This window comes from Salvelinus fontinalis, chromosome 17, assembly GCF_029448725.1.
Source record: "Salvelinus fontinalis isolate EN_2023a chromosome 17, ASM2944872v1, whole genome shotgun sequence".
Classification (NCBI taxonomy): domain Eukaryota; kingdom Metazoa; phylum Chordata; class Actinopteri; order Salmoniformes; family Salmonidae; genus Salvelinus; species Salvelinus fontinalis.
The window spans coordinates 11011696-11030057 of record NC_074681.1 but is presented as its reverse complement, the minus strand read 5'-3'; the positions used below and the strand labels follow the sequence as shown (position 1 = coordinate 11030057).

At 41.6% G+C, this 18362-nt stretch overlaps 1 protein-coding gene across 1 annotated transcript in view; it reads right to left on the bottom strand.

Annotated features, from left to right (window-relative positions):
* Window positions 1–17942, bottom strand: part of LOC129813683 (neurocan core protein-like) — a 109467-nt gene extending 91525 nt beyond the window's left edge. Inside the window, exons 1-2 of the mRNA XM_055866089.1 lie at window positions 17562–17942; window positions 9934–9993 (exon numbers count right to left, since the gene is read on the bottom strand). The gene's annotated coding sequence lies outside the window, so the exon portion shown is untranslated. The remainder of the gene's footprint in view (window positions 1–9933; window positions 9994–17561) is intronic.
* Window positions 17943–18362: the final 420 nt, after the last annotated feature.

Below are 18362 nucleotides of genomic sequence, written 5' to 3'. Positions count from 1 at the left end.
CCCTCCAGACTGTCGTCCCCCTACCAACCATAACCCACTCTCTGTCCCTCCAGACTGTTGTCCCCCTACCAACCATAACCCACTCTCTGTCCCTCCAGACTGTTGTCCCCCTACCAACCATAACCCACTCTCTGTCCCTCCAGACTGTTGTCCCCCTACCAACCATAACCCACTCTCTGTCCCTCCAGACTGTTGTCCCCCTACCAACCATAACCCACTCTCTGTCCCTCCAGACTGTTGTCCCCCTACCAACCATAACCCACTCTCTGTCCCTCCAGACTGTTGTCCCCCTACCAACCATAACCCACTCTCTGTCCCTCCAGACTGTCGTCCCCCTACCAACCATAACCCACTCTCTGTCCCTCCAGACTGTTGTTGTAGTAGGACTGTCTAACTTATACTTAAACATCCTCTTATCACCAAGCTTACGAGATGAGATGAAGTTGTAATGAAAGGCTAAGATTTGACGATCGTCATACGCACCTAGGCAGGAGATTTACCATAAATACCAACTGTTCTCAGTGCTCGTGCACGACCTTGGCTTTTTGCATTTCAAAACGCCCCTAATTAACCTTATATGGTCAAAGCCACCCCTTTAAAGACTGTGGGGAATATACAACGACATACCATGAAACATACAAAGTCGCAACCAAAAAAGACTTAGAAAAAAACTTTCAAGAGACTGAAAGGTTTTATTTGACTAGCTCAGTTGTGGCTTTACAGTAAAAATACAAACATAGCTTCAAAGAGAAGACCATTGAGACAATTCAAGTTGCAATGGCAAATACACTTCAAATTAGTAGGCAACACTTAGCAAGGTGTTAGAGGCCAACATTACTGTTCTGCAGAATGAACTAGTCGTGCGTTCCACCTGGCCACCACATTCAGCAGCATCTTTTGCTCATCACATAACCTATCCCTTGCACATAGAGTGGAAGCCTTTTCTGTTCACGTAGTTGAACTCGTTTTGGGATGGTTCTTTAATAGCGATCTGGGTATCGTCTGTTGCTCTGTTCGGATTTGGGAACCCATTGATGGTAAAGTAACTCCTATTGAATTGAACCTGTTGTGCGATGGTGTACTGAAATTGAATGTAACTTCATATTGCTGATAATTGCATCCAACACATCCGCTCATCGAGGGCTGTGAGATACAGATCGGCAAGCTCCAACTAAAAAGGGCCTGTTGCCAAAAACCTGAGGGTGGATAGCAATTTGATCTGCACCGAAATGGTACGTGTTTGCCTTTCTAAAGTAGGTCTTAGTAGGTCTTCTCCTCTACAGGATCGGTGGGTCCCCCACGGGACAGTTGAGGTAACGTAGGCTAATGCGATTAGCATGAGGTTGTAAGAAACAAGAACATTTCCCAGGACTTAGACATATCTGATATTGGAAGAAAGCTTAAATTCTTGTTAATCTAACTGCACTGTCCAATTTACAGTAGCTATTACAGTGAAATAATACCTTGCTATTGTTTGAGGAGAGTGAACAGTTATGAACTTGAAAAGGTATTAATAAACCAATTAGGCACATTTGCGCAGTCTTGATACAACATTTTGAACAGAAATGCAATGGTTCATTGGGTCAGTCTAAAATGTTGCTCGTACACTGATGCCGTCTCGTGGCCAAAATCTGAATTGCACCTGGGCTGGAATAATACATTATGGCATTTCTCTTGCATTTCAAAGATGATGGTACAAATGTTTTTTTTTAAACGCATGTTTTCTTTTCTTTGTATTATCTTTTACCAGATCTAATGTGTTATATTCTCTTACATTAATTTAACATTCCACAAACTTCAAAGTGTTTCCTTTGAAATGGTATCAAGAATATGCATATCCTTGCTTAGGGTCCTGAGCTACAGGCAGTTAGATTTGGATATGTAATTTTAGGCGAAAACTGAAAAAAAAGAGTCCGATCCTTTAATTTAAATCATCGCAAATATCCTATAAGATTGGTGTGGGGAACGATATCTGAGGATTCAGTCAGTACTTTCAAAAAATAAGTCCCACCTGTCTCTAAAAATGCAGCTTGTGCCAAATTTTCCAACAGAGCAAGATCAGCCAGCTCTCATTAGATTTCCCATTATCTAAGTCTTTTATAGTATTTTAACAATGGTTTCACTTTCACTACTGCCTCTAATTGAACTAATTACTGTACTTGAAATGAATTATTATGGTAACTAATACATTATATGTGAACAGTTCATATTTGGGTAAACCATGTAGGTATCAGTATTTTGTCTCCCCCATACCTATACTCCCCCATAACCTTCTTATCTTGCCAAATTTTTAAGGAGTTTTGTTTACACACCTCCTTGACGGTGTATATTTTATACACGATGTCGCACGATGGCGCACGTGCGCAGACTGTCAAGATTCAGTATTTTGTAAGAATTCACAATGGAAATACACTGAAATATGTTATTATTACTCTCCCAATTTCACACATATTCAACATACAGTATATTTCCCCCAGTCACTAGGCTACGCTTTATTCCACCACTTGGCACTGTGCATACGCATGGTCATGGCTGTGCGTAAATCCACGCACACTCTCAAGCAAATCTTCATATTGATAAATCTCACACTTTGTGTGGAAATGAGCCCACGCAAGGTTTACGCACAGATTTGTGCCTGTGCATGATTGGTAAATGAGGCCCTTGAAGTCCTCACAAGAATAGAAAACCAACTAAAATTCAGAGAGGTGAAGTGAGGACATTTTGCTGGTCCTCACTTGTGAAAGGGAATTTTATGCTTAGAGCTAAGGTTTAGGGTTAAGGTAAGAATTAGGGTTAAGGGTTAGTGTTTAGTGTTCGGAGTTAGGGTTAAGGTAAGAATTAGGGTTGGAATTAGGGTTAAGGTAAGAATTAGGGTTGGAATTAGGGTTAAGGTAAGAATTAGGGTTGGAATTAGGGTTAAGGTAAGAATTAGGGTTAGAATTAGGGTTAAGGTAAGAATTAGGGTTGGAATTAGGGTTAAGGTAAGAATTAGGGTTGGAATTAGGGTTAAGGTAAGAATTAGGGTTAAGGTAAGAATTAGGGTTGGAATTAGGGTTAAGGTAAGAATTAGGGTTAAGGTAAGAATTAGGGTTGGAATTAGGGTTAAGGGTTAGTGTTTAGTGTTCGGAGTTAGGGTTATGTTTAGGAGTTATGGTTAGGGTTGGGGGTTTACCCTGACTACACCCTATGTTATTCAATTATTGCACCCACACTGCTCGCGCGCGTCAACGAGCGTCTGCGTTGCCAAGCGCTAAAATAGAAGTCATTCCTATTTCTGACGCAGATCGCACTGCAAGTCCTGCCTCTCCCATCTCCTCATTGGTTTATAGAAGCAGGTACCCACGTGCCATCTCCTCATTGGTTATACCCACATGGGTGATTGAAAGACGAACTGTGTTGCCGGTAGTCGTGGTAATACTATGAAAGTTTATATACCAATCACCATATAAGTTCAAAGATGAAAAAGCCTGGAAGGAGGAGAGATGACTAGAAACGTTTCGGTTGACCGTTTTATGTGTGGATTAATTGTCGGAGTAGAGGACCTTGTGCATTTCAGGTAAAATAACAACCTAATGTTTATATCCCAGGACAAATTAGCTAGCAACAGCAAGCTAGCTAAATAGGACAAATTAGCTAGCAAGTGCAAGCTACCTAGCTAAATTGCCATAAATGTTTAATGCTTTTTGACCTGTCCCCAAATTAATGTCATTGGTTCAGAGTTTGTTTTGATATTTTAAACCTGCGTGTCGTGATCGCGTTTGGTGTGGGGGGACAAAATAAATTTATACACGATGTCACACGATGGCGCAAGATAACAAGATAACTAATGTAAAATATACTGTGTCCGTAAAATGTATATTACGGACACAGTAAGTTCAGAACTTTTGTGAAACAGCAGTTGAAAAATACAAAACGGGATGGTCTTCAGAGATATATGGGAGGGGTTGAGGGTAGCTGAAGGATGGGAATAAAAACAAACAAAAGATAACTTGTGTAAAACCTACTTTCTGTAAAATGTATATAGTATGTATAAGCTGGAAGTAGAAGCCTAAGTGTTATTGTCCATTAGTTTACTCCAAATAGGGGATGGGTGGTAGGGTTAGGGGAAAATAATGAAGGAAAAATATAATATATTAATTTTAAATATATATATATTGCATATAGGTACAGTACCAGTCAAAGGTTTGGACACACCTACTCATTCAAGGGTTTTTCAATATTTGTACTATTTTTACATTGTAGAATAATAGTGAAGACATCACAACTATGAAATAACATATATGGAATCATGTAGTAACCAAAAAAGCGTTAAACAAATCAAAATACATTTTATATTTGAGATTCTTCAAAGTATCCACCCTTTGCCTTGATGACAGCTTTGCACACTCTTGGCATTCTCTCAACCAGCTTCATGAGGTAGTCACCTGGAATGCATTTCAATTAACATGTGTGCCTTGTTAAAAATTAATTTGTGGAATTTCTTTCCTTCTTAATGCGTTTGAGCCAATCAGTTGGGTTGTGACAAGGTAGGGATGGTATACAGAAGATAGCCCTATTTGGTAAAAAACCAAGTCAATATTATGGCAAGAACAGCTCAAAGCAGAGAAACGACAGTCCATCATTACTTTAAGACATGAAGGTCAGTTCATCGGGAAAATGTCAAGAACTTTGAACGTTTCTTTAAGTGCAGTCGCAAAAACCATCAAGCGCTATGACGGAACTGGCTCTCATGAGGACCGCCATGTAACGATCGTCTACTTCGTCCACCTCCTCAGACGAAGAGAGGCGAGAAGGATCAGAGGACCAATGTGCAGCGTGATAGTTATATGACATAATGATGTTTATTAAAGTAAAGACGAAACACGAAAAACACTTCAACAAACTACAAAACAAATAACCGATGTAGACAGACCTGGACTCGAGAACTTACAAATGACGAAGAACGCACGAACAGGAACAGACTACATACACGAATGACAAAACGAAACAGTGGTAGACATACAGACACGGAAGACAACCTCCCACAACAAACAATGTGAAACAACCTACCTATATATGGTTCTCAATCAGAGGAAAACGGAAAACACCTGCCTCTGATTGAGAGCCATACAAGGTCAATTAAACCTGACACTTAACATAGAACAAACAACACAGACTGCCCACCCAGCTCACGTCCTGACCCACTAAACACAACTATACAAAAGGAAAACAAGGTCAGGAACGTGACATTCCACAGGAATGGAAGACCCAGAGTTACCTCTGCTGCAGAGGATAAGTTCATTAGAGTTAACTGCATCTCAGATTGCAGCCCAAATAAATGCTTCACAGAGTTCAAGTAACAGAAACATCTCAATATCAACTGTTCAGAGGAGACTGAGTGAATCAGGCCTTTGTGGTCAAATTGCTGCAAAGAAACCCCTACTAAAGGAAATCTGTCCTTTGGTCTGATGAGTCCAAATTTGAGATTTTTGGTTCCAACCGCTGTGTCTTTGTGAGACGCAGAGTAGGTGAACGGATGATCTCTGCATGTGTGGTTCCCACCATGAAGCATGGAGGAGGAGGTGTGACGGTGTGGGGGTGCTTTGCTGGTGACACTGTCAGTGATTTATTTAGAAGGCACACTTAACCAGCATGGCTACCACAGCATTCTGCTGTGATACGCCATCCCATCTGGTTTGCGCTTAGTGGGACTATCATTTGTTTTTCAACAGGACAATGACCCAAAACATACCTTCAGGCTATGTAAGTACTATTTGACCAATAAGGAGAGTGATGGAGTGCTGCATCAGATGACCTGACCGCCACAATCACCTGACCTAAACCCAATTGAGATGGTTTGAGATGAGTTGGACCGCAATGTGAAGGCGAAGCAGCCAACAAGTGCTCAGCATATGTGGGAACTCCTTCAAGACTGTTGGAAAAGCATTCCAGGTGAAGCTGGCTGAGAGAATGCCAAGAGTGTGCAAAGCTGTCATCAAGGCAAAGGGTGGATATTTTGATTTGTTAAACACTTTTTGGGTTACTACATGATTCCATCTGTGTTATTTCAAAGTGTTGATGTATTCACTATTACTCTACCATGTATAATAGTCAAAAAGAAAAACCCTTGAATGAGTAGGTGTGTCCAAACTTCCAACTGGTACTATATATATATATATATAGTATATAGTATGCAGTTGAAGTCGGAAGTTTACATACACCTTAGCCAAATACATTTAAACTCAGTTTTTCACAATTCCTGACGTTTAATCCTACTAAAAATTCCCTGTCCTAGGTCAGTTAGGATCACCACTTTATTTGAAGAATGTGAAATGTCAGAATAATAATAGAGAGAATTATTTATTTCAGCTTTTATTTCTTTCATCACATTCCCAGTGGGTCAGAAGTTTACATACACTCATTTAGTATTTGGTAGCAGTGCCTTTCTGTCACGTTCTGACCATAGTTCTTGTGTGTTTTGCTTGTTTTAGTGTTGGTCAGGACGTGAGCTGGGTGGGCATTCTATGTTGTGTGTCTAGTTTGTCTGTTTCTATGTTTGGCCTAATATGGTTCCCAATCAGAGGCAGGTGTTTTGTGTTGTCTCTGATTGGGAATCATATTTAGGTGGCTTGTTTTGTGTTGGGGATTGTGGGTGGTTGTTTCCTGTCTTTGTGTTTTCTCTGCACCAGCTAGGACTGTATCGGTTTGCCACATTTTGTTATTTTGTATTTGTTAAGTGTTCACGTTTATCGTCTGTATTAAATATGTTGAGCACAAACTATGCTGCGTCTTGGTCCGATCCCTGCTACATCTCCTCTTCAGACGAAGAGGAGGAAGGCTGCTGTTTCACTTTCAATTGTTTAACTTGGGTCAATTGTTTCGGGTAGCCTTCCACAAGCTTCCCACAATAATTTGGGTGAATGTTGGCTCATTCCTCCTGACAGAGCTGGTGTAACTGAGTCAGGTTTGTAGGCCTCCTTGCTCACACACGCTTTTTCAGTTCTGCCCACACATTTTCTATGGGATTGAGGTCAGGGCTTTGTGATGGCCACTCCAATACCTTGACTTTGTTGTCCTTAAGCCATTTTGCCACAACTTTGGAAGTATGCTTGGGGTCATTGTCCATTTGGTAGACCCATTTGCCACCAAGCTTTAACTTCCTGACTGATGTCTTGAGATGTTGCTTCAATATATCCACATAATTTTCCTCCCTCATGATGCCATCTATTTTGTGAAGTGCACCAGTCCCTCCTGCAGCAAAGCACCCCCACAACATGATGCTGCCACCCCCGTGTTTCACGGTTGGGATGGTGTTCTTCGGCTTGCAAACCTCCCCCTTTTTCCTCCAAACATAATGATGGTCATTATGGCCAAACAGTTCAATTTTTGTTTCATCAGACAAGAGGACATTTATCAAAAAAATACGATATGTGTCCCCATGTGCAGTTGCAAACCGTAGTCTGGCTTTTTTATGGCGGTTTTGGAGCAGTGGCTTCTTCCTTGCTGAGCGGCCTTTCAGGTTATGTCGATATAGGACTCGTTTTACTGTGGATATAGATACTTTTGTGCCTGTTTCCTCCAGCATCTTCACAAGGTCCTTTGCTGTTGTTCTGGGATTGATTTGCATTTTTCGCACCAAAGTATGTTAATCTCTAGGAGACAGAATGCGTCTCCTTCCTGAGCGGTATGATGGCTGCGTGGTTTCATGGTGTTTATACTTGCGTACTATTGTTTGTACAGATGAACGTGGTACCTTCAGGCATTTGGAAATTGCTCCCAAGGATGAACCAGACTTGTGGATGTCTAAAAAGCTAATTGGAGTCAGGAGTCAGCTAACCTGAGGTCCAATCAATGATACAAGACTGGAGATGTTGGTTAGAGCTGCCCTGCCCTATAAAAAACATTCACAAAATTTAAGTTTGCTATTCACAAGAAGCGTTGCCTGATGTGAACCATGCATCAAACAAAAGAGTTCTCAGAAGACCTAAGATTAAGAATTGTTGACTTGCATAAAGCTTGAAAGGGTTACAAAAGTATCTCCTAAAAGCCTTGAATTTCATCAGTCCATGGTAAGACAAACTCTATATATGGAGAAAGTTCAGCACTGTTGCTACTCTCCCTAGGAGTGGCCATCCTGCAAAGATGGCTGCAAGAGCACAGCGCAGAATGCTCAATGAGGTTAAGAAGAATCCTAGAGTGTCAGCTAAAGACTTACAGAAATCTCTGGAACATGCTAACATCTCTGTTGAAGAATCTACAATACGGAAAAACTAAACAAGAATGGTGTTCATGGGAGGACACCACGGAAGAAGCCACTGCAGTCCAAAAGAAACATTGCTGCACTTATAAAGTTCACCAAAGAGCACCTGGATGTTCCACAGCACTACTGGCATAGTATTCTGTGGACAGATTAAACTACAGTTGAGTTATTTGGAAGGAACACACAACACTATGTGTGGAGAAAAAAGGCACAACACACCAACATCAAAATCTCATCCCAACTGTAAACTATGGTGGAGGGAGCAACATGGTTTGGGGCTGCTTTGCTGTCTTAGGGCCTGGACAGCTTGCTATCATCGACGGAAAAATTAATTCCCACGTTTATCAAGACATTATGCAGGAGAATGTAAGGCTATCTGTCCGTGAATTGAAGCTCAACAGAAGTTGGGTGATGTAACAGGACAACGACCCAAAACACAGAAGTAAATCAACAACAAAATGGCTTCAACAGAAGAAAATACGCCTTCTGGAGTGGCCCAGTCAGAGTCCTGAGCTCAACCCGATTGAGATGCTGTGGCATGACCTCAAGAGAGCAGTTCACCCCAGACATGCCAAGAATATTGCTGAATTGAAAGAGTTTTGTAAAGATGGTCCAAAATTCCTCCTGACTGTTGTGCAGGTCTGATACGCAACTACAGAAAACGTTTGGTTGAGGTTATTGCTGCCAAAGGATGGTCAACCAGTTATTTAAAAAAAAATTAACCTTTATTTAACCAGGTAGACAAGTTGAGACAAGTTCTCATTTACAATTGCGACCTGGACAAGATAAAGCAAAGCAGTTCGACACATACAACAACACAGAGTTACACATGGAGTAAAACAAACATACAGTAGAAAAATAAGTCTATATACAATGTGAGCAAATGAGGTGAGATAAGGGAGGTAAAGGCAAAAAAAGCCATGGTGGCGAGGTAAATACAATATAGCAAGTAAAACACTGGAATGGTAGATTTGCAGTGGAAGAATGTGCAAAGTAGAGATAGAAATAATGGGGTGCAAAGGAGCAAAATAAATAAATAAATACAGTAGGGGAAGAGGTAGTTGTTTGGGCTAAATTATAGATGGGCTATGTACAGGTGCAATAATCTGTGAGCTGCTCTGACAGCTGGTGCTTAAAGCTAATGAGGGAGATAAGTGTTTCCAGTTTCAGAGATTTTTGTAGTTCGTTCCAGTCATTGGCAGCAGAGAACTGGAAGGAGAGGGGGCCAAAGGAAGAATTGATTTTGGGGGTGACCAGAGAGATATACCTGCTGGAGCGCGTGCTACAGGTGGGTTCTGCTATGGTGACTGTTATTAAATCCAAGGGTTCACATACTTTTTGCACCCTCCACTGTGAATGTTTACACAGTGTTCAATAAAGACACGATAACGTATAATTGTTTGTGTGTTATTAGTTTAAGCAGACTGTGTTTGTCTATTGTTGTGACTAATATGAAGATCAGATCAAATGTTATGACCAATTTATGCAGAAATCCAGGTCATTCTAAAGGGTTCACATAATTTTTCTTGTCACTGTACATGTGAAAAACAGGAAATATACAATACCTTATAATACATGTATTAATATTACATTCTCATGCCCAACTCTTCTTTCAATAGATTACATTAAGATACATATACTTACATTGATTTAAATAGGCTACAAGCCATGACCAAATTGTCCCTCTGTCTTACCTTTAGAGAGGAGTCTGACTGCGTCCTGACAAATCAGCAATGGTCCCTTTGGATGAAATCCTGAAACACAGGAAAAATGGACATGTAATGTTTCATTTAATATGTAGCTAACATTGCTAGCGAATGACCATCCCCTCTCATAGCCTATTACACCCCAACAGGATATAGAGGACAGACAGACCAATTTCACTTCAGTCCACAGGAAAAGGAGGAGGAGGTGAAGAGGTCCCTGATAACATGTAGCAGGGTCAGATGTAGCTAGGGGCTGTTAACACACCTGCGGAAAGTCGTTACTCCAGCTGTACTGCATGTCTGGCCGGGGTCAGGGGTTAAAGTTGAGGGGTTAAAGGTGAGAGGTTAGAGGTGAGGGGCCAATGTGGTTTGTAAAATCAGGTGTAGGGGATCAGGTGCATGGGCAGTGGCTTTGACTTCAATCCACCCACTAGGAGAAATGGGGTGAATCTGAAATGGCGCTCTCTTCCCTATACAGTATAGTGCATTACTTTTGTAGTAACTTAGGGAATAGGGTGCCATTTTAGACATGGCTATGATCAGAGAAGTGATATCATAAAGACAAATATGAATATAATCAAGTTAAGAGGTGCTGGTGCCTTGGAGATAAGCTACTTCCATCCAGGAGTTTACATGTTTAATGACCCGCACAGGAGTTGCTCAGTCCACGGAATATAAAATAGGTTCATACAGAATGAGTTATTGCAGATAGAGCCTTCGTCCGAGCACTGGTGTGTCGGTAATCAACTGTTTTTATTGAATGTGCATCAGAGTTGAATCTATCACTTTTTCATCCCCATACGAAATAACGACGGTTACAAAATGGGATCATCATTGGACACTATGACGTCACTAGACACAGCACTTTGGTTATATGGAGTCTGCTGATTCCCAGCTACTGTAGGCTAAACTGAAGAACACAAGGATCAACTGATAACATCATAATATTGTCATTTAGCAGACACGTTTTATCCAAAGCCACTGACAGTTCACTCATATGTACAGTTGATGTGTCCCGTGCAGGAATCAAACCAACAAGCCAACAAGCTGAGAAGCTCCAACCAATCGCATCAAATAGCCTGTTCCCGACCAGCTCAAACAGGGACACCCAACATGACAGAATTACCTTCAGCATCTGCCACCAGTCAATAGCAGAGAATGGAGGCTCTACTCTGGCCAGAGACAAAGAGAAAGGCCGTTCTCTTTATGTGAGAGCCTTTTAGCTGTGGTGCTATGGTCTCATCCAGGCCTGTATGCTGATTGGTTTGAAGGGAAGTGTTAGTCCCTTCCTGCCAGGGTGCAAAAAGAAAACTTGATTGATTGCTCACTCCGTCCAACCCCCTCTGGGCTTCTCGCCATTGGAGACTTCACAACAGGGGAGACGGAGAGAGAGAGAGAGCGAGAGAGAGAGAGAGAGAGAGAGAGAGAGAGAGAGAGAGAGAGAGAGAGAGAGAGAGAGAGAGAGAGAGAGAGAGAGAGAGAGAGAGAGAGAGAGAGAGAGAGAGAGAGAGAGAGAGAGAGAGAGAGAGAGAGATGGAGAAAGAGAATCTGAGGTGGAAAATATCTCTCCCTCTGCTGTTCTTTAATCAGCTTGAAATGGTAGAAGTCATGTCGTACATACACAGAGAACATAAATATTTCACTCAAAACCTCAACTTTCAGTCTGATTCAATCTTGCTGTATAGAACATAATCGGTTCACACAATAAGAGACACATACTTTTCTTCTTAAAAATACATTTAAAAAAACAGTACCAAAGCCAAATCCAACCTAAAAGGTAAATACCATTTAAAGCCCTCACTGGTATACGACTCCAGTTTTCAGTGTAAGACATAATACCTACATGCTAATCAAAGATACTGCATAATACTTTTCTGTGGTAGGTTTACTTGAATATGTTCCTCAGTCACAATGGACCTGTCCAGTTGTGAAAAGCTCCCCAATAAGCCAGAGAAGACAAAGAGTGCCTGTTCTCCTGTTGTTTGTGTAATAATGACCAGATGATTAAGTTGGCGCAGTACAGCTCTACGAAACCAATCCTCTGGACTTTTGGTACAGTTTTTAGTGTGCCAAAGGTTGTGGGTTTGACTCCAGCAAGGGACAGCTAGTCCCCAATATTATTGTATTTGCTAAATGCTAGTAAGCATAAGAAAATAATGCAGACCCTGAAGCAAAGGGAGACATTATACTTCTGTATACTGCTGACCGTAATAATGAACACTTCTCAAACTCAAACCACTTTATTTTGTAGACTGGAATTCGCATTCACCACTAATGTGTAGCAACCACCTGAGAAGTTTGTATCGAAACAGTTTGATACCACACAGATCATTGTACCAGACCTCATGTCTGAAAATAAAATCCAGCTGTCCAGATCAGAAATCTCAACCTTCTGGCTACTGAAAAACATCAAAAATGGCAACTGAAAAGAGAAACTGTAGTTTACTAGATTGTGTATCATTCCAAGTATGTCGTTTTACTCTCCAGGCCTGACATTCACTCAGTGGCTAGTTTATTAGGTACACCCATCTAGGACCAATTGGCATCAAGGGACCTAGAGTGTGCCAGGAAAAAATTCCCAACACCATTAAACCACCAGCCTGTACCGTTGACACCAGGCAGGGTGAGGCCATGGACTCATGCTGCTTACGCCAAATCCTGACTCTGCCATCAGCATGACGCAACAGGAATCCGGTTTTGTCGAACCAGACAATGTTTTTCCACTACTCAATTGTCTAGTGTTGGTGATCGCGTTCCCAGTGGAGCCGCTTCTTCTTGTTTTTAGCTGATAGGATTGGAACACGGTGTGGTCGTCTGCCATAATAGCCCTTCCATGACAAGGGCCAATGAGTTGTGCGTTCCGAGATGCCATTCTGCACACCACTGACGTACTGCGCCGGGAATTTGCTGTTTGTGGCCCACCTGTTAGCTTGGATGATTCTTACCATTCCCTTCCACCTCTCATCAACAAGCTGTTTTTCACCCACAGGGCTGCTGCTGACTGGATGTTTTTGTTTGTCGCTCCGTTCTCTGTGAACCATAGACACTGTCATGTGTGAAAAGCCCAGGATGCTGGCTGTTTCTGAGATACAGGAACCGGCTTGCCTGGCACCGACGATTATACCACGCTCAAAGTCACTTAGGTCACTTGTTTTGCCAATTATAATGTTCAATCAAACAGTTACTGAATACCTTGATGTCTGTCTGTCTGCTTTATATAGCAAGCCACGGCCACTTGACTAAATTATTATTTTATTTTATTTTTTTCAACTTTATTTAACCAGGTAGGCTAGTTGAGAACAAGTTCTCATTTACAACTGCGACTTTGCCAAGATAAAGCAAAGCAGTGCGACACAAACAACAACACAGAGTTACACATGGAATAAACAAACGTACAGTCAATAACACAATAGAAAAAGTCTATATACAGTGTGTGCAAATGGCGTAAGGAGGTAAGGCAATAAATAGGCCATAGTAGGGAAGTAATTACAATTTAGCAAATTAACACTGGAGTGATAGATGTGCAGATGATGATGTGCAAGTAGAAATACTGGTGTGCAAAAGAGCAAAAAAGTTGACAAAAACAATATGGGGATGAGGTAGGTAGTTGGATGGGCTATTTACAGATGGGCTATGTACAGCTGCTGCGATCGGTAAGCTGCTCAGATAGCTGATGCTTAAAGTTAGTGAGGGAGATATAAGTCTCCAACTTCAGAGATTTTTTGGCAATTCGTTCCAGTCATTGGCAGCAGAGAACTGGAAGGAAAGGCGGCCAAAGGAGGTGTTGGCTTTGGGAATGACCAGTGAAATATACCTGCTGGAACACGTGCTACGGGTGGGTGTTGTTATGGTGACCAGTGAGCTGAGATAAGGCGGAGCTTTACCTAGCGAAGACTTATAGATGACCTGGATGTCTGTAGGTGCGAACCATTTTCGTGAACAGGGTGGTGCACCTAGTAAACCGGCCACTGAGTGTATATTCGTGTCCGTGGTGTGCTGAAACTGATCTTATCTGCACATATGGACAACTAAAACCAACATGTTACCAGTTCAGACACACCTCTCTATCCCGGCTGTGCTTATTCTTTAGGCTATTTCTAACATGCTATACATCTGCACCACATTTTCCTACACAGATCAGTGGTTCTGGGACATGATCCATGTATAGTTTTGGGAATTTTATTGGGAAATACTTTTCTTGGGAATTTCTGTTTGAGAAAAATGTACAATATTTCTAATCACAACCCTGTCCTTTGCTGTGGCGTAGAGGGAGCTGGCTGTACAAACACTGGTATAGGTTATGTCAGCATCTGGCCCAGGCCTCCTATAACCGCTTGCCGTCCAGCATCTAAAGTAATTGGTTACCAGAATGTTTTTTATAGCTTTGAGCCTTTTCTTATGACCCTCGTAATAAAAAGTGAATAATATATTTCTTGCCCCAACCTTGTAAATCACCCAGGAAGAGCTAGCTGCAACACCATTTGGGAAACACTGGCACAGGTTACAGTAAAGACATCTGGCCCTGCCGTGGTTAACCATCCTGCCAGTAGACCAGGCTAGCCTACCAGTCTTCTCTGTTTCTCCTTCAGCGGGTCGGCTCCTCCCATCCACTCCTCCCGGTGGGAGTGCACAGCCTCTCTCTGATCTGATGGGCTGTGAGGTAGGTCTGTGATGCCTCTGGCAGTGAGTCAGGAATCCCGGGAGTGAACTCTCACGCACGCACCCAGACAGAATAAAAAATGCATGGGTGCCACTGGAGAAGTTTCAGTCTGGTTGGTGAAATCCTCGTTCTCTCTGTCTCTGTCTCTCTCTGACTCTCTCTCTCTGACTCGCTCTCAATCTCTCTGTCTCTCTCTCTCTCTCTGACTCTCTCTCAATCTCTCTCTCTCTCTCTCTGGCTCTCTCTCTCACTCTCTGCCTCTCTCTCTCACTCTCTGCCTCCCTTTCTTCTCTTGTGTTCCTCTCTTTCTCCTCATTTCATTCCTTCATCTCTCTGCCTGCCGATCCTTTCTACCCCCTCCCTCCCGATCCATCCCCCCTACCTACCTACCTCCCTCATTCTCTCCCCTCCCTCCCTCCATCTATCTCTCCTCTCCCCCTCCCTCTCTCGCTCCCCTTTACCTCCCTCTATCTCTCTGTGTGGTTTCACAATGACATCAGCCCAAACTCTGTGTTGTAAAAGCTAGACTAGTTAACCTCACCCTGCTAACCACAATTTATAGGACATACACTGCCGGTGGTACACTCCCTTCTTCACAAGACCTACCAAAAATAGAGTGACTATTTTATATGCAAGAACAATGAATTGACCAAGACAAGGCTTTGAGCTGTTAGGCCACTGATAATCTCACACAATAGATTTTATTTGTCAATGTGACTGAAACAGTTGCGCTCCGTCAGAGTGATTGGTACATTTCAATGTGTGTGTTTGTTTACCAAGCTCTACTGTGTGACTTAGACTTTTAGAGTATTTATCACCCATGTAATTTACAGCTGGTATATGTGGAGAAAGACTATATTATTAGTGACCAGACCACAAACCAGGAATGTCTGTACTTTTCCCCAGTTTCCATCATTCTGATGTTGCAAATATGCTGACCCTGTTTCCTTGCCTCTCATGTTTCCAATGAGCACGTTGCATGAAGCACATTTGAAATAGACAAATATACTGTATGCCACAAGAACCTATTCTATCATTGTCTAGGGGAGTGTTGACAGAGGTAGTGCTAACGTTCTGTCATTTATTTCTCTTATTTCATGTATCTCTGATGTCATGCCCGGGCCAGGGTATTGGGGTTACTAACATCAGCCACACCTCTGATTGGCCCGAGAGGTTAGAGTGGGCGGGACCATTATAAATAATGGAGAACATGATAGCTATGCAGGTGTTCTGATCTCTGATCTATGTTCCATCAGCTGTCTGTGGAACCATCCCTCTTTCTATTTCTCTTTTGTTTCCCTCTATCACTCTCTGATCTCCCTCTCTCTGTGCCTCTCTCCCTCTCTCGCTCAGTCTCTCTCCCCCTCTCTCTGTCTCAGTCACTCATTATTTTTTCTTGCACACACACAACATTAACTTGAGGACCATTATATATTGAGGATGCTTTTTAAATGCCACAGAACATTTAAGCCAGTGCCATAACTTTATACGCTTCTTACATATTACTGATAGCCCGCAGTATTAGAGTTTTGTGTCTCCCATCAGGCCCCTCCTGAGGAGTCTATTTTTCTCCTAACCTCCTGTATGAGGGCAACTCTGAGACAAGCCCAGGAGACTTCCATGATAAGAAGCTGTGTTGGGGATAGACTAAAACAGGTCATTCAGTGGTCTAATGTTGATTACATGGGTCCTAAATATAAGCTTGGATCTAAATCATCAAAAAGACCCCAAAAATAAGCTACTGTAAATCTCAGTGTGTGTGATGTGCATGAGTCTTTTCAGAGACACAGTTAGAGGTAGGCACTGAGGTCATCATCGATGAGCTTGTAGATGACCACATCTTTCATGCAAAGTAGGATACATGTCAGAAGGAAATAACATGTCAGAAGGAAATAACATGTCAGAAGGAAATAACATGTCAGAAAGAAATAACATGTCAGAAGGAAATAACATGTCAGAAAGAAATAACATGTCAGAAAGAAATAACATGTCAGAAAAAAATAACATGTCAGAAAGAAATAACATGTCAGAAGGAAATAACATGTCAGAAAGAAATAACATGTCAGAAAGAAATAACATGTCAGAAAGAAATAACATGTCAGAAAGAAACAACATGTCAGAAAGAAATAACATGTCAGAAGGAAATAACATGTCAGAAGGAAATAACATGTCAGAAAGAAATAACATGTCAGAAAGAAATAACATGTCAGAAAGAAATAACATGTCAGAAGGAAATAACATGTCAGAAAGAAATAACATGTCAGAAGGAAATAACATGTCAGAAAGAAATAACATGTCAGAAGGAAATAACATGTCAGAAAGAAATAACATGTCAGAAGGAAATAACATGTCAGAAGGAAATAACATGTCAGAAGGAAATAACATGTCAGAAGGAAATAACATGTCAGAAAGAAATAATATGTCAGAAGGAAATAACATGTCAGAAAGAAATAACATGTCAGAAGGAAATAACATGTCAGAAGGAAATAACATGTCAGAAAGAAATAACATGTCAGAAAGAAATAACATGTCAGAAGGAAATAACATGTCAGAAAGAAATAATATGTCAGGAAGGTACGAAATAATAGCTACAGAATGCAGAACATGTCCATACAAAAGTAACGTTAAAGTCCTGTATTATACAGTGCCTGGAAAGCAGGACCTGGCTATGTAATTTTCATGGTAAAGCACCTGAAAGTATTTATAATTGGGCTGAAATCGTGGCTTGGTTGGTTGGCCAACAAAGGTTTATACAGTACCAAATGCCTTTTCAACAGAGTAAGATAAGCAATGTATTCACTCCATTCCCTGTGGCCAGACGCCGCTGATACCCCGGTCTGCATGCAGGCTATTACCCAATATTGTTCATACAGGGTTCAATATCCACAAATCCTTTATCTCAAACAAATGGACAAAGTTGACAATTTGCAGCCAGTGAAAATATGTTCAATCTTACCTGAAAGTAGTAATAAATAAAAAATCCGCAGGAATGTACGATCGGAACGTAGCGCTTCAGTGAAGGTGCTCTAAACGTATCCCGATGCTCCAATCGTGTCGTCTGTCAGCGTTTGGTCGAATGGGTGAAACAGCAAAAAAGAACCGGTAAGTGAGCAAAAATGATTCAACGTCCCAAGCTACGCTTCACACATTCAAAAAATAAGCCACTAGTCTACTTCACGACTAATATGCAGCATCTGCCACATGCCCAATTTAGAGATATCTAAATCTAAATCTGGATAGACACTCGGTGCCGGTGCTCACTCCCCGTGCGCAGGTGGCGACGCTGAGGGTGAGGAGCTGAATCGGTTTGAACAAAGAGGCGAGCACTGACACACAGACGGTTCAAGCGCCCCCCATTCAACTGAAGAAAAAAAGGGGGGGGGGGGCGAGGATTGGAGGAACGGATTGGTGAAAGGGGGTATTTTACATGACTATAATCCGAACCCATACATAAACCTCAAAGGTTGATCCCTTGTCTCTGAATTAAATTAAAATTCTCATGTCATGAGCTCATAACTAGGCTGGATATCAACGAGGGGAGGGGAGTTTCATGCATTTTTACTCCAGTTTTCCTCAACCCCTTACAAAAGGCCTACAGGAAAGTAAATGCACCTGCACTAATTCATGTATTATTCAATAGTCTGTAAGCTATTGTTTATTACACTAAAATCCATCATTTTCTCATCTTCAGTTAATAAAACATGAAAAACATGTTCCTATCTTAATGATAAGTGGAAGGATATTATAAGTCATAGTG